Genomic DNA, 17,870 nt, shown 5'->3' with positions numbered 1-17,870 from the left:
ATCTAATCTATCCCTCCCTTATCCATATCCCTGGGTTCTTGCTGGGTCTTACCATGTGACTGATATGCAAATAACCGCAGAGGGTTAGGGTCTAAATTAGGAATCCTGTACAAGGCCTTCGGTTCTTGTTAGTACCTTTTAGATGAGGAAGAAGGCTAAGACTCAGCTGGCCCAGGTAGACCCAACCCTATGGCTTTACCCTTGCCCTGTGCCTACCTTCTTCATCCTGGACCTCATGATATCAGTAGAGGAAACAAAAATAGTCAACAGTTCGGCCTACGGGAATGCCTCATATGTAGGACACCTCTGGAAAACTATTTTTCGATTCATTTCTAGAAAGCTTTGTCCTTGTAAAGTGTATGGCCAATTCAACTTCCACCTGGTCCAGGCCTTGAAACCCTGCCAGGACCTGCCAGCCACACCCATCTCACCCAGGTCAAGTGACAGTGATACACAAAGCAGAGATTAGAAGGCACACGGGATGGGTGAGGTCAAAGCTACAGAAGATTAGGGACCCTGAAGACATGAGCCTTGATCAGACCTGAAACCAGTTCACACAGCTTTGCCCTGCTCAATTCCATCTGTAGCTCATGTGACATCAGTCAAGGGTTTTTAATTTTAAATAATCTGCTCTTTAAAAACAAACAAACAAACCAATGTCCTTAAGCAAATATCACAGAAAACTGCACTTGATTTTTTTTTTCCTCACTCCTCAAGCATAATGGTATGCACTTAGAATTCTAGCATTCAAAAGGCTGGGGCAGAAACATAATGAGTTCATGGCCAGCCTGAGCTACAGAGTGAACTCCTATTTCAAAGTAAATAATAAATAACCTCTCCAAGTGGCTAGCAATAGTAGCATAAATTTATTACAAGTGTTTTTTTTTAAACTCTTATACTCTGAAATCACCTTTCTCTAAAAAAAAATTTTAATTCACAATGGAGACTTTTGAAAGTAATAACTTTTTAAATTTAAAAATATTTTTTCTGAATGCCAACAAATAGTTTGACTTTTGAAAACTGGAAGTTAATAGTTGTCTTTTGTTCCTGCCCCAAGAGGTGTAGCAGGTGTGGCTGCTGTGTCCCAGGTGCATCGGTAGGTGGCAGAGAAGAGAGAAGCTACGGCTATGCTCAGTTTCCTGACCTGTAAACGTCTGAATGATTAGTAGCTTAACCACCCCCATGCCAAAAAGAGCCTGAGACGACCACCAGTCTGGTGCCAATGGGCCTGCACAGAGAGCTAGGCTGAGGCAATCACCAATCTAGCACCAGGCAGGTGAGGACAGGCTCCCATGATGGCAGGAGACTACAAGAGCTCCACCTGGGACCACAAACTCCAGGCAAGAGCAAGCAGATGCCCCTCGCAAGAAGCCACTCGGGCAGGCTAGGAAAAGAAGTGAGCCTTAGATGACCACCAGACCGGGAGTTAGCCTGAGATGATGACCAGTATGCCCACCCCCAAGTGCTGTACGTGCCTGGTGTGAGAGGCAGACTATGCCGGAGGTGACCCCTGCCTGGCCATAATGCATGATGGGACATAGCACTCCTGAGAACACTCCTGAGATGACTCTAGACTCAGAGACCCTGGGTCCACTAAGTAAGTGGTGGAGAAGTGGAAGAGAGAGGGAAGGATGTGTGCACAATGAAGAGAGGCAGAACAGGAGACCCAAGAGTCGTGAAGAACAGCCTGATGCGAGTAGCCTGTTTGCTAAGACAGTTCTTTGGAACTGCTTTGTGCTATTTTATAGTTAGTTCTGTTCTTTCCTTCAACTAATAATATCTAGATGTTGGGAGAGTTAACTCAGAAAAGTCTCAAATGGATATTTTAAAAATCCCTATAATCCTACCATACATGTGCATATATATATATATATATGCTATATTCGTAACATGCTGATTTATAATCTGGGTTTCTCATTGATACTTGACATAATGCAATGAGCATTTTTCTATCTAAATATTACTCTCTCTTTAAGTTTAAGACTGTAAATACATACAAATATTCTGCAATCATTCCATAATACATAACTAGCCAAAATTGTACTGCTACTGCCAAAATATTATTATTTTTACTTACTTATTTATTTATGTATTTATTTATTTATTTATTTATTGGTTTTTTGAGACAGGTTTTCTTTGGGTAGCCTTGGCTGTTCTGGACTCTCTTTGCAGACTAGGCTGGCCTCAAACTCATAGAAATCCACCTGTCTCTGCCTCCCAAGTGCTGGGATTAGAGGCATGGGCCAACACACACAGCTTCAAAATATTATTTTTTTATTATATTTTTAAAGTGAGGTCCTTTTTTTAATAGCCCAGGCTGGCTGGGAGTTCCCTATGTAGCCCAGACTAGCCAACATTGACAAGGAAAAGAAGTCTGTAAATGTTCAAAATTGACATATTCTTTTTCCTGAATATTCTCCATGGTTGGATAGAAACCGGAGTCTAACTATGTCATATAAATGTGTCCTGAGCTCTGCAGTCACCCTGATTTTCCTCTGATGAGTGATACTAAAACACAACAAAGTCTGATACTCTGCTATCATCTCCCCTTGAGTCATGAGTTGCTTGAGAGACCATGTCTTTTTAAATGGTGCGTACCAATCATGCAACCTGCGTATGTTGCCTGGGTAAAGGAATGTGCCAGACAGAGCATCCCAAAAGGATGCAGATCTCTTTAGGATAAAACTATGTCACTACATATTACAGAGGGTGCCCACTTGCAACAGTGAACTTGGGATTTTTAGCACAACAGAGAAAGGGTTGTATGTGTATACACACACACACACACACACACACACACACACACACACACACACACACATAATCAAAGGACACTTTACAATATTGTATTTGTTTCTAATCTAATGTACCACACTGTTTCGTCTGTCTTCCTCCAGCGTATCTGAGCCCATGGTATTTCTCCACTCATTTTGGTAGATAGCTTCTTGATCTGCTAGTACAATGAAAGCTACCCAAGTAAGTTTTCTAAAAGCTCAAATTTAAGAGGGCTCATATTAAATAAAGGAACATTCCTCACTAACACCTCTAGGAAATGCTGCTGTAGAGCAGTGCTTCTCACCCTGAGGACCCCAACTCCTTTGGGAGTCAAATGACCCTTTCCCAGGGACCGCCTAAGACCATTAGAAAACACAGATCTTAGCTGTAGCAAAATTAAAGTTATGAATTAGCAACACAAACAATTTTATGGTTTGGGGGTGGGTGGGTGCCACCATGACATGAGGAACTGTATTAAAGGCAGCATTAGGAAAGTTACCACTGAGAGACAGACTAAACGTAAATGTTAGAACTGAAGGCAGTCTTTCTGCCTCACTCCTGAGATTGAAGGACTCTTATTTTCTCCAGTTAAGGACTGCAGAGTCACAGTGGTAAGGATCCTTTCCTAGTTTCAATAGTGGCATTGACCAGTAAAGGCAATGTTCTGAATTACGCGTTTCTTCAACAGTCACCTGCTCTTTTACAAAGAGAGGCAGCCACTCTACAGTAGAGTTGGCACGTCTTCTCTCTCTCCTATTTTACTGGTAATGATTCCTAGCCCTCTCTAAAATAAAGTGACTCACACTCATCTCCTACTCTTCTGACTATGAAATTTCTAGCTAAGCTTAGCATTGTCAAGACATATATGAATGTATGTAAACACTCTTTCTTACAATACTAAAATGCACTCATGCCATTATGACTTTATAAGTGTAAATTATTTTGCTCTTTCTAAGGCCATAAGCCACTAATATCTTCTGTTGTTTAAGGGGGGTCAGAGAGATGGCTCCGTAGTTAAGAGTTAATACACCTCTCACAGAAGACCTGAGTTTAGTTCTTAGCACCCACACTGGACACCTCACAACCTCCTGTAACCCATCCCCAGGGTATTTGACCCCTCCACTGTCATAAGAAGCACGGCCCTCAGTAGTGAGAAAAGTGCACTGGCAATACTGGCCTTCAGTCCTGTGTGTAGTCATGAAGAGCAACAAATGAACACAACTGGCCTTCCTACGCACTCCAGCACTGTGGCCACATTAGCTGATGACAATCGAGCAAGATTAGTTTATACTTTAAACATGGAAACACAAAAGAAGAATCTGGAAGACCGATGTTAAGTACCCTGGCTCTTCCACTGTGGATCTATTAGAGGTCAGGGTTAAACAGATCCTTGGCCAAGTTAAACTCAAGAAAGAATTAGAAGACAAAAATGTCAACTCTCACCCAATGCCTGCTGCTAAAGGAATTCTTCAAGAGCCTGGAATTTTAAATAGTTTCTTTTCAACCCATAGCGAGTAGCCTGCATTTCCAATCTAGAATTTAAATTGAGTTCTTGCTCTTCAGAAGATCCCAACAAAACAGAAAGGTCATAGAAAGACAGCAGGAATTTAAAGGGGGCTGGATAGTTTTAAAATTATGCTTCCAAAACGGAATTAAAAGACACCAGCTGACACGGATCTCTCAAATCTGGCAAGCAACTTCTTGGACTATGTCTAATTGTGATTTTCATGGTGGGGTTTCATGTGTTTTATTGCCCAAATTTTAAGGTTCCAATTTCCCAGTGTAAAGCTAAGAAGCTTTCTGGCATTCTGCCCCTAAAAGAGGTTTTGCAGTGTCAACGAATTTTGGACTCAGGAAAAAAAATTACTCAAATCAGTTTTATTTCAATAACGTAAGGCCAGGGAGCTGCGGAGTTACAGACTGCGAGAGTACCTGGCCCTCCTTCCTGGGGTGCTGTCATGACAGAATTCCTAGCTTCAGCCTTAGTTTCCCTCAGCCACGAAATGAAGACAAGGCTACCAGCGCTTTGAGGATTATTGAGGAGGGATATACATTTAAAAGTATTTAGCTGTATTCTTTAGGCATGGTAAAAATTGTCAATAAATTATATTATTGCTATTTTATCGACAGCACCTGACATTTACTCCTAGTGGTGAAGGTGGATTTCAGTATTATGATCATGTTAGTGTTATTTTTACAGCTCAAGGGTTACTTATGGAAGAACTGGATGTAGTGGTGCAGGTCTTTAATCCCAGCATGCACAGGCAGGCAGATCACTGTGAGTTCTAGGCAAGGCAGGAGTGCAGTGTGAGACCTTGTCTGAAAAAAAAAAAAACAAACAAAGGAAGGGAAGAAGGGGAGTGGGTCGAGACCTAGTAGCCCACGGTGGTCTAAATCTTCATCTCTTTTTCTAAAACCTGAAACTCAAGTAATTTTTTAAAAATTCCTTACATGAAGACATGCTGAATGTCTTCAGCAGAGAATTTTTGGCAGTGGAATAGAGGCACAGTTTTCAGGGAGTGGTAGGCACCCTGCACCATTCTTAGGCATATACCCAGGCATATTCTTACAGCCCCAGCAGAGATCCTGGAAAGACTGCAGGTGTGTCACACAAACCAGGAATTACTGCAGATTCCCAAATTGAATATATATATATATATATACATATTCTGGTGTATGTAAATATACAAATATATATGTATGTACTTAGCTGCATTCCTTATACATGGTAAAAAAAAAAGTCAATAAATTATATTACTGCTATTCTATCAATAGCACTTGGTACTCACTGTTAGTGGTAACAATGGATTATTATTATTATTATTATTATTATTATTATTATTGTTATTATTATTATTATTGTTATCAGTAGTAGTAGTAGTATTTTTACAAGTCAAGGGAGCAGAGGTTACTTATTTAAGAATTAGATGTAGTGGTACATGTCTTTAATGTATATATGCCAGAATATGTATATATTTGTGTGTGTGTGTATCTCCACCTTTTGTGAAGTAATACTTATAGCAACTGGCTATAAAATACAGGGAAGTTAGTAGGCTGCTCTGGAAAGCATTGCAAGGCTTCCTGTTTGTCTGGAACTTCCATTTTTGTAGCTGCTGCTGCTTTTGATTTGAAGCATTGCCACCCAAAGATGCAGGGCACACGAATCTGAGTTGCCCGGTTCTGGTTACAAAGCAGCTCCAGGCCTCTCTGAGAGACCCTGTGAGGATGATGCTATAAGACAAAGGACCACACCCAGGAGCAGTGCTGGGGTTCACCTGATCACACTGAGGAGTACTTTTACTAGGATGGGAATTTAGGAATCAGGGTCACCTGGGAAATAGGAGCAAACCCTTCTGCCAAGGCTGAGCATAAGTCTGTGCACCTTACAGGCAAGGCGCAGCTGGCCAGAAAGAAATGTATAGCTTGGGCTGGAGAGATGGCTCTGCTCTTCCAGAGGTCCTGAGTTCAATTCCGAGCAACCACGTGGTGCCTCACAACCATCTGTAATAGAATCTGTGTCCCTCTTCTGGTGTGCAGAAAACAGCGCACTCATATACAATAAATAAATATTATTTTAAAAAGAAAGAAATGTACAGCTCAAGAGAGGGTCTGAGTCTCCTATGCCAAAGCAAGGACAAGGCTTCTGTCTTCCTCAAGAAACATGGCTAATCCTTTAGCCTTTTATAACCTCAAGAAACTGAAGTCTGCCAGATCCTTTAAGGCTGGGAGTTCCAGAGCAAGGAATGCAGGGAAGACCTTCCAACAGGGGAGGGAGACACTAGCGACAGGTATCTCCACATGTTTAGGAATCACTTAAAGACCACCACCCAGAGGCACCAAGAGATGACTTTAAAGATTAGCTTGTCCTAATTTTTAAAAGACTCAAAAAGCCTTTAGAAACTCTTCAGACTATTTTTGCAAATGTGTGTGCTCTTGGAATTATTTTTAAATAAAATTTAAAAAAAATAGAAAGTCTTATTTTTGAATGATAGACCCCTGACACTGGCACTAAAAGGTCCCTGCTTTGCTCGCATTAGAAAGTGCGGACCCAGCTTTCCCTGAAGTTCCTGGAACCACACCTACAGTATTGGGTACATCAAATTCACCATCTTCAACTCTAAGGAGGAAAAAAAAGTCCCAAACATCCTTCTGCTCCCGTCTCTGCTCAGGATTCAGTCTTGTTTTGTGTCACTTGAACTCAGAAAATATTCATAGAGTGTATCAGACCATTTAAAATTGTCTTTTATTTTCAACCCCCTTTTTCCAGCAAAACATTGTTTTCCACAATAAATGATGTAAGATTTAAAATGTGTATGCATATATTCTGCACCCCCCCAGGACCCCACACACACTAAACAGGCTGGGCACAAAGGAGAAGCTGACTTAATGACCACCCGGGATGATTACTCAGCCAGGCAATCCAGGCACGCAGGTTTCTTCTTCAGTCAGTATCTTCCTAGCAATGAACAATTCCTTCACAAATTCATCTTTAGAAAAGAGGCCCAATCCACGTAATTCCCCCCCCCCCCCGCCCCCAAGGTACCTAGCGAAACTCAGGCTCCTCTGCCTGTCTTGGACTTTGGGCTTCCTGGTAATTGGAGTCAGTAGCCCTGAGCTGACATTCCTCTGGTTCTGATCCTGCCCCACCTAGAGCTCACCCTGGTGATTTAAATGAATTGGCCCCAGCAGAACACCTCTTGCTTAGAACAGGCTGAGTGAGTGCTCAGCCGGTTAGAAGGCCCTCCTTTCTTATGTTAAAAAAAAAAAAAAGACAAAGTTGCCCTGAGAGAGTTGATTGGGTTGAAGGAGCTCGGGAAAGCTACCCCCCAACAGAGCTAAGGAGGGTGGCTGGCGAGGAGGAGCTCCTCAGGATTAAAGAAAAAAAAAGTTGCCTTGAAGAAAAAAAAAGTTGCCTTGAATACCCATGAATTGCCGTGTCACATATTAATGTCACTCAGATACTAAACGCTTTAAATTTTCTATAAAGAAGGAAGTAAAGGAAAAAATAAAGAGGGAAGAAGGGGAGGAAGCGAGGCAGGGAGCCCCAACTTCTGGCGTATATTCATCTCTTATGCTTTTTGATATAACTGAGAAATTTGAATAGGCAATTAAAAGGAATCATTCATTATCGGGGGGGGGGGCGGGGAGGGCTGTGTGTCTGTTCACCAGTAAATAAAATCACAAGCCCGCACATAAAAAGAAGACCTGAAGGTCGCTAGCAGGGTGGTGGTGGTGAGAAGGCTAGAATTCATCATAGAAACGCCCGAAGCCACCAATTTAAAAAGCCTGTGTGTAAGTAATCACAGGCCGACACCCAGTACCTGTCCCCACCGCATTGTTTGCCTTAGCCCCGGCTCTCCGGTAAGAGCCTGCACCCACATACGCACGACCTTACAGTATTACTTCAGACTACTCTGGCCCTGTTGGCGCTTCTATTTTTCAAAGCTCTATACTACTTACTTAAAAACTCTCCTCTTTGTGAACTAGGTGGGGTACCAATAGTCACTTGTGTTTTAAGGAAAATAAAGCACACCGTGTGTATTCAATAACCTCCCCTCAGTTACAAACGCAGCCCTCCTTAGAGTCCACGCGCTTATCCACTTTCCTCACTCCAAAATCTTGCTCTGACCCTCTTGGCCTTTGAACTTCATCACCCCTGGGAATTTGAACAGGCAATTAAAGGCATGGGCTCCACAGAGAATCCAAGGTCACAGACTGTCAGGTGCTGGAGGATTACCCACTCTTTCCCCGACTCAGTTCTAGCCTGTCCCGGCACCTCTGATAACTAGCACCTGGGTGTAAGGTGCCAGTGAGGCACAGAGCCCCTCAGTTATCAGACCCTGAGCGCATCCACATCTCCAGCAGCGGATCCAGGACGGAAGACGGTGAATAGCTGCCGCCTGCTCTATTTGTTATTCCACCGTTGATTGGTAAGTATGAAGTTGACGATTTACAATAAAAAGCAGCGTGCCTCTTCAAATATTAACATTAATACCTACAGTGCCCAAACACATGAAAAGACCTTTTCATCTTCAAAGCAGTTCTCACAAATTAACCCCTCACAGCTCTCTCTCTCTGGCCTGGGTTCTGGAACACCAGGTAAACTAGAGGAATAGAGGCCACCCAGTCAGGCCCTCATGCCAAACCAAAGGGGCTTCTCGCTAGATAAAAAGGCAGTGGAGCAATGAAGCAATCCAGACCCCAGCTGATGAAAGAGTTAAAGTGCTAGTAATTTTACAAATCAAACGAAGTGGCCAGAGGTACGTTTCAGGATCTGAATTTCCTGTTGTTTCCCACCCAGTTCCATGCAGCGACGCAAAGTAGGAAGGAAAACGGCTTTGGGAGGAAAACAAAAAGAAGGGAACTTTACAATGGATTGATTGTCATGACCTCGCCACCCAGCAGCTGTGCACCATTCGCTCACAGAAAATGCTACTTTGAAAGGTGATTGCAGCCCTTCTTACAGTAACAAGAAGACACCCCCTGCCCCTGTGCAAAGTGAAATTACTGTCCCAACTCCAGCCTTCCTTCCCCCCCACCCCCATGGTAGCAGTGCTCCTGCGGGAGAATAAAAGCCCCTCGAATCTGGAGACACCCCCACAACCACCAACCCACAGAGCCTTCCAAAGAATTGGCGGGCTCTGGTAGGACATGAGTGACAACGTAGAAGAAACGACCCACTAGACTGGCTTGCCTTCAGAAGGTCCTGGCCCGTAGCAATTTCCACTCTATGAAAGTAATTCATTAAGTTGCTGGTGAGAGGTGGGGCGGAGCAGTCACGGAGAAGAAGAAGAAGAAGAAGAAGAAGAAGAAGAAGAAGAAGAAGAAGAAGAAGAAGAAGAAGAAGAAGAAGAAGAAGAAGAAGAACAAGAAGAAGAACAAGAAGAAGAACAAGAAGAAGAACAAGAAGAAGAACAAGAAGAACAAGAACAAGAACAAGAAGAACAAGAACAAGAACAAGAACAAGAAGAAGAAGAAGAAGAAGAAGAAGAAGAAGAAGAAGAAGAAGTTTTCTAAGTGAAACTACAGTTTTATTTCCCTGAAAGGATCTGGAAAAGATATTCAGAACTGTGAAATGTCATTTGCAAGGACCTACAATGTGTGTGTGTGTGTGGTTTTGCTTTTAAGGGAAAAAAAGTGACAAGAGTCTTGATTTTAAGCTTGATAATAATGATGACTTCATTAACAATAGTTTTGAAAGGTATTGTTAAACAGTAGAATAGGTGAATAGAAAGATGTAAAAAGAGCAAGAGAAACCTGCTGTGTCCTGAAAGTTTCCCAGTTTACCCTTTAATTCATAAAATGTGGGGGTGGGGAGGAAAATACAAGGAAAGTTTTCGACAGAAACTCAGCCCTCACTTACTACTTTGCCGGAGAGAAGGGTGAGGATTGAAGTGAGCTTCGCTGAAGGTCCGCGGCTTTCCCCCAGCTACTACCTGCAAGAATCCTCGGCTCCAGGCTAAAGAGGATGCAGAGACCATAATACTCCTAATAGAGCTGCCTCCTGAAATGGGGGGGTGTGGTCAAGCTAGGGAAGCAGAAGAGGCGGTCTTCAGTCAGCCTCTGGCACCACAGCAGCCGCGGTCACCAGGGCAGGCATTGCGGTCTAAAGTGGAGCAAATAGTGTGGCTGTCTGTGGCAGCGCCAAATTACACCTGATTATTTTTATTCTTCAAGTGATGCTTCAACTATATATAACCGAGCCAGGGTCAAAGGCGGAGGGAAGTGAGCCAAAGAGAGACAGCTAGCTCCTTGAGATGCAGTAGGTTGGTGCTCTACGGGGACGTGTGGCTACTTCTGCCCCCTGTGGCTTGACTTTCTCTGTGGAACTGTGTTTACCTAGGCCATGTGAGTGAGAGGGTGCTGTAAAACCACTCAGGGGGCAGCCTCCAGCAGGACCCCAGCCACCCACTCATCCGCTTAGGTTTCTGTTGCTGTTTGTTAACATTATGTGTGACTTGTTCATTGTTCACACTGGTTGTGTGCTGAGAAACACATCTGTAACATCTGTACGCATTGTAGTGTATTCCTTCACAAAATAAGAAGATGCTGGCCCGCACCACCTCCGATGATCTCGCCAGCCTCCAGCATGGATTGAACCGCTGTCATGTTTCCCTGACGTGTGTGGAGGGGAGACCGCCAAACAGGAAGCTGGGGGTTCTGAAGAGTAAAATGTCTCTTCACCTAAGACTGGTTCCAGGTGATCCTTGCCACAGAAGAGCACTGGTGCCCCTTGATGGCTTCAGGTGGATTTGATTTGCTATGATGTAGGGATTAAAAGGAAAAACTACATATATATATATATATATATATATATATATATATATATATATATATATATATATATATCATTTTGAGAAAACATAAGTAATAAGAAAGTCTTGAAGCAACTCTAGGTTAACTACACACAGCATCTCTTCTTCATTTACCGGGGTGATGATAAGAATGTCATAGTGAAATCATATTTTTATGAATAGGGGGGAAAATGGAAAAGTCTACGTCTGCCTGCAGTTCCAAGACTTTTGCCCTAAGATTCCATTTATATTGAGTAATGGATGAGTGGAGATTTGCTCAGTTGCTTCCTTTCCTTCTTAATGAAGACACAAAGACTCCATTTGAGCATCCAGAATGACCTAAAACGTCATTCAGAAAACCATCATGTTCGTCTTTCATCTTACGTTGCTAGTAGCACAGTTCTGATAAGCTTGTGGCTAACCCAGGATCCAACGCTCATGCGCCCCTCCTGTGTATTAGCATGACTTGGCTGAGAGCCATGCTTTGCTATTGGCTCAGTCAGTTTAGCTTAATAAGTGTCTGCACCAGGTACTGTTCTCAGCGTTAGGAATCAGAGCACACTGCTGTGTGAAGAGAGACACAAAAACCAACCATTGCCAGAGAGCATAATGTAGGCTGCGAGAGAAGTCTATGAAGCCAAGAAGCTTCGGACTGTCCCCTCAAGCCTGGTCAGTTCCAGCTTGCTGCTCAGCTTAAACAGCGCATGGTCAATTAAGTCAATCACAATTATTTATAATCATAGCCACTATTCGTACAAGAACTGGGGGGAAAAACTGTCAAAGTGTATGGTGTAATTATTGAGAGGATTTTGCCTTACACTTGTCTCATAAAGTTCATGCACAGTCAGCTCGAAAGACCTTAACCTTATCCTCTGGTGCAACCTACCCTATCATAGTGTGGGAGAGAATGGAACAGAAATCCAAATGGCACACAAGAAACCGCTGCTAGTATAAAATACCTAGAGAATGGATGCCCAGGAAACCTACACTTTTTATTTTAGACAGTATCTTCATAAATAGGCATTAGATAGATGCCTATATACAAAAGGAAGAAATAATGAAGCTGGACACTAACCTTCTGAAAACAGCCTGCTGTGCACGCAGGAAGATCCGAGTTCAATCCTGGGTACCCACAGGGAAGCTGGGCGTGTGCCTGAAGTCTTAGTGGTGGAGGTGGAGACTGGGAGGTGCCTGAAGTTTGCTGGCCCGTGTTTGGCTACACTGACATGCTCCAGGTTCAGAGAAATGCAGTTCGGATGATCTTGAATCAAGCGTCTCTTGTGTATTAACGTCGCTTGGAAGAAAACTCCTTCCTTGGTACTGGTTCGGTTTAATAGATGTCTGCACCAGGTGCTTTTGTAGACACAAACACTGGAACAAGATGACACTGTTATGGGAAATGAGACACGTAAGAGAGAGAGATACGTGGTTTGTTTTTGTTTTTGTTTTTTAATGAGGTGGAGAGAGATTAAGGAAAACATATGAAATCAACCCCTGGCTTCCACACACACATGAACACACTAAGATGTTACAATAATAGCATTTATGCCATGATAAAAGAAATAATTACTCTATCTCAATTTGTATTAAATAAACCTTAACAGGAACAAGTGCTGTGGTCACACAGATGGCCCAGAGGGGGTGGGGCAGGGAAGATTCTTCAGGAGAAGAGGTTATAAACAGGCTAGGGCGGTGGCTCGGTTGATGGCATTCTTGTCTGCCACGTAGGAAGTCCTGGCATCAAGCACCAGCACTGCGCACACTGGGTCTGGTGGCTTCCACCTGAAATACAGAAGGAACCATGGAATAATGGCCAAGAGCGCAGGCCCTCCATTCCATAGAGGCGGCGCCCTGACAAAAGCAACTTCAAGGAGAAAAGATTCAGCTCACAATTCCAAGCGAAAGTCCCCTGTGCAGAGAAGTCACGGCCGAGAAGTCGAAGCATCTAGTCACCTCACATCTGCAGTTCGGGAAATGAGCGCATGCGTGTTAAGGCTCCACCAGCCTTTCTCGTCCGTGCACACGGTTCTGGGATGGGTCTTCTCGCCTCAACTAATCCAGTTTTTAAAATTTCCCTCCCAGGCATGCCCTATTGGGCCAATCTGACCAGCTCCATTCTTTATTGAGATTATCTCCCTAGCTAATTCTAGTACAAGTTGACGACTCAAACGAATCACCAGAGAAAGTTATGGGGGTGGGGAGTAGCTTGCCTCTCAGAGATAAAGTTGCAGCTTAGCCTAAATGATAGAGGTCAATACAGTTCAGACACAGATGAGCTAGTGTGTGTATGACTTTCCAGTGCAATGACCTGCAAGCTATGGCTGCTCCCATAGAAGCCCTTTCCCCTCCCTTACCCTAACAAGCTCCTAAGCAAGTCAGCACCCCCTAAAGAAGAAAAGACAGAAAATTCTTGAACATAATGCTACCAATCTTCACTCATATCCACCCCAAGGCCTAAAAGGTGGGAGCCCAGTCCCAGCAGCCTTCAGTGGCTCTTTTTGCCATGCTGAGCATAGAGCGGTTAAGTCTAAAATGGAGTACACCATTATATCCAAGGAAACCCCAAACAAAACAATAATGACTTACCACACTTAGCATATTGCCTCATTTCTTCCCACTCATTTGGGGGGGCACCCCTTTCGATGCTTTGGAAGGCTCCCCTTACACAGGAAAGCAACATCTGAAGAGAATATCAAAACCAGTACAGGTGAAATCCAGACTCCATTATAGGCACAGTTGTCACCAAATATCGATGAGGCCGTAGAAGGAGAAGATAAAAGGAGACCATGGAGTGGAGAACCTTCGTCTCGTCACCCTCGGGCTCTGGAACCTCTTATCCTGTACTTTGTAATGAATCGCTCTCCTTCACATGATCAAACGCTGAGCTCCTGTCCTGAGCCCCAGATGGGACTGCGGTGGCACACATGTGCACGCTCACATCTGGCACCCAGGCGTTCCTCCTTCTTCGGGTGCCAGAAAGCCTATCTAGGGGGGAAATGGACTTCTTGGCATTGTGCTCCAGGCCCCTGGTAATGTGTCTCACCCTCCTTGCCTGCATCTACTTTCTGTTTTGAACTTTCCTTCCGTAAAATGAAACGGGCTGGGAACAGGGCCCCCTGATGGATCGCCTACAGAGCAGCTTGGGTACCGCCTGTCAGGCCTTCTTCACAGCACTTCTGTCCCAGCTGTTGAACAGTCTTTGGGCCCACCGATAGAATCAAGGTAATGGGAGAGAACTGGCTATCTAGTACCTCACTGAAGCCCCATCCTTCACCACCTCCTTCTTTGGCCCCTATTACTTCTGTCCTTGTCCCTTCACTCTCAAAATACCTCTCACTTTTTCACACTGTTAGTCCAACTCACAGGACATTTTTTTTTGTTTCAGTGACAAGGTGACCATACGACTGTAGTAGCTACAAACCAAAAGGGTATAGATTCAAAACCAAGAGTCTCCACCTGATGAAGATTGCATTACAGCCTAAGATTCTAGAACACATTTAAAGTTAAACTTCACCCAGTCAGATCTCAGCCCTTTTTCTTCCTCTATTACCATGGGCATTTTACTTATGATTTTCCTTTTCCTTATATATACAATAAAATCATTACATAACACACCCATGAGATTTTTATGAAGTTCAGAAAACCAAGGAGCACCAAGTATTTAAGCCAATACTCAAAAAAAAAAAAAAAAAAAAAAGGCTGTAGTTAATGACTGGCATTATGGCTGAACTCAAGAATCTGCCTCTTACTTTATTCCTGCAGACTCCCTGCATATCAGAGGAAAACCAGGAGGCTGACTGCCTCATGGATAAACACTGAACTGCTAATGAGAATAGGAGAAGCCTGTGCAATGCCCCATAAGATCATTACGACGCACTTGCTAGAGAGGGTGTCCTGACTCTGGCAGACAGCTGCAGCTAGGGCTTGGTGGCCACACATGAGAACATTAACTATCTTCCTCTAGAAACTATCCACTGATTGTAGCCTAAGCCCAATCTTCAAGTCAGAAAAACAGAACCAACTCTTTGGGTTCCACCAGCAGCCTCCTTTAACTAGGGGAACACTGACACCATTAATGCAGTCCCTAGTATATGGTGGATAAAAATGATCCTCAACTTTTCCTCTTTGGTGGGAGGATGAAAGGGATTCTGGGAACACTCTGGGATCTCCTCTCTCCAGGGTCCTTGGGAAGTGGTGAGCTCTGTGTCTTAGGCATCTCCTTCTGTGGGCTAACCCAGTGTCATCTACTTTCTTGGAGCAGGATGATTGTGAGCAAGAACTTCTGAAGACAAGAGTCTGTGGGATGTTGGAAAGCATCCTTGGGTATTGACAAGCTCATCACCTCTCAAGTAAGTAAGCATAGCTAGAGAGATTAATCTCCTGATCAAGAGAAAGCTGAAAAGGGTGTCGCATGCCTTCAAAAAAGTTAAATGGTCAGCCTACATCCAATATCCACTGCATACCGCCCACCTTGGATGGGGCTACAGGAGCATCACTTGCTAAACAGTCACACTGAAAAAGCAAAATCCTAATTAAGCTGATCTATTGTTGGAGCAAACCTCCCATTTTTACACTAAAAACAATGGACTTCCCTGGATATTTCAGGCCTCATAGACCAGAGAGAAAAAAAGAGCACCGATACACTACAAAACACTACCATAGCTTCAGCTGTCTCCTAAGTCCAATAACCATGGACATCTGCAGCCATGAATGCGCTGAGAGATTTACAGACAGCCCCCTTCGTTGACTGTTAACGCATTCATTGCACTGGCTTGGGGCTGATGACTGATTGGAAATAGATCAGTTTGTTTTTGAGCCTTTTTAAAACATCATTCAACCAAATGTCAGGTTTGTTACTGACATCTTTATCCTAGAATTTTCCTTCTTTTCTTGCACATAGCCGAGACCATTCCTGTACTCAAGGACTTGGGAAGACAAGCTAAGAAGATCCAGATGTCTCACACTCCTGTACATCTGGCACCAACTTGAATTCTACCTCTGCAAGGAGATATTCTTTGGCCATTCCTATATTCTGTCTCTCATTAGAGTCTGTCTTCCCATTATGGCTTTGAAATCACACTATTTTACTTCCAAAAATTATATTGTTTCTTTCAATATTCATTTTCCTTGCTTGTGATGAAAGCATGAAGATATGGACTAGTCTTTTTATCATTGTTCCTTTAAAGCTTATTTTTTGTCCTTACCTAAAATCTAAAATAAGACTAAGTAAATATTTGATAGATGAATGAATCAGCAGATGGATGGATGGATGGATGGATGGATGGATGGATGGATGGATAGACAGGCAGGGGAGTGGGTGGATAGATTGATAAACGTATATGCAAATGGTAAATAGCTATATGAAGGACAGATGGCTGGTTCAATAGATAGATAAATAGATAAATGAGTATTTGATGTTTGATGTATACAACTTAACTCATGTAATTATTTCTTAACTTTTTGTGGTGCTGGGAATCAAACTCTGTATCTTGTCTACACTTAGCAAGTAGTCTCTCACTGAGCTGCACCTGGGGCCCCGGGCTTAGTTCTTTGATCTTTTCATTGCTTCTGCTGGTGTCACATAACATAATACCAAACTCCGGCAGCCTTGGTCACCTCTGGTGGACACCATAAAACTGTTACACAATGAACTATTTTCCCCCAATCAACACAAAAATAAACCTGTCAGGAGAATAATTTGCCTTTTATGTAGCACAAAGTGAAGAGATGACAATTGACCAGAAAATTCAGCCTGTGTAAACAGGCAGAATGAGTCACTGCTCTTTTGAGCTGTTATCAGGGTAACTTGGGCTCCATCTGGTATTCACGATTCTTTAAGACCTGGATACCTCCCCCACTTTATTTCTCCTTAAGGAGGAGCAACATAAAAGAAACTGTGGTTTGGGGGCTAGATAATTTCCACTGGAAGCAAGTTTTACAAAGTGTTTTTTTTTTCATTAACATGACCTTTGAAGGAAGGTAGACAGTATGGTATTTCCCCACATTCCACACTTTGAGTTGAGACAGAGACAATGTCTTTACCACCCACAACTTGGCTAAGAGACAGGTTTTTGGTGTCCCCTGAATACCACTGTTGGCTGTTTGGCGTTACAAAGATCATAGTAGTGAACACACTGCTCTGCACAGCCAAAGGCCAAACAGTGTCTGAAGAAGGGGCCGGATTTCACACAGAGCGCACTAGCCTTTGCTAAGCTTGCTGTGGAGTTGTCTAGATCGGTAGATCACAGCTTCGCTTTGGAATTTGTTTTCCGTGTTTTAGGTCTAAAAGCCACCTGCATTGTGTTACACCTGTTATGTTACTGCGTACAGAGCATACTTCCTAATGAGCAAGTGGATAGCAATGGTATCCTAATATGTATTTCAGACTAGGACAGCATATGGAGGGTAAGGCTTTGGCTATAAAACCCAGTGAGTTACTATCTCATCTTCCCAGAGAGCTCTTTAAAACCTACCGAGGAAGATGACGTAGCTTTGAATTCAAGTCTTGTACCAGCCAGAAAGCATCTGAAGCTACCAAAGATGCTGTACTTACTCTCTGTGACGAGGTCATGACTACTGAGTATCTGCCTTTCATCTGAAGACACTGAGCAAACTGGTACTGTCATTTCACACCCCAGCTCATCCTTGGCAGAGGCACAACACAATTCTGTCTAGCACTTTTAATTTTATTGTGGTGGCATTAAAAGATGGGGGTTGGGGTATACCAGATGACTTGATGGGTAAAAGTGCTTGCTGTGAAAGCCTGAGTTGGAGTCCAGAAGCCATGGTAGATGGAAAGAG

General features: G+C 43.3%; 1 protein-coding gene across 2 annotated transcripts in view; it reads right to left on the bottom strand.

Moving 5' to 3' along the window:
* ETS1 (ETS proto-oncogene 1, transcription factor) overlaps positions 1-10,234 on the bottom strand; it is a 122,872-nt gene extending 112,638 nt beyond the window's left edge. For both annotated transcript variants that reach the window (XM_084781557.1, XM_084781559.1), the window contains exon 1: positions 10,139-10,234. The gene's annotated coding sequence lies outside the window, so the exon portion shown is untranslated. The remainder of the gene's footprint in view (positions 1-10,138) is intronic.
* Positions 10,235-17,870: the final 7,636 nt, after the last annotated feature.

This window comes from Acomys minous (assembly GCF_964271855.1).
Source record: "Acomys minous genome assembly, chromosome: 5".
NCBI classification, from domain to species: Eukaryota; Metazoa; Chordata; class Mammalia; order Rodentia; family Muridae; genus Acomys; species Acomys minous.
Note: the sequence above shows the minus strand (reverse complement) of the source record. Positions and strands in the feature narration are given on the sequence as shown.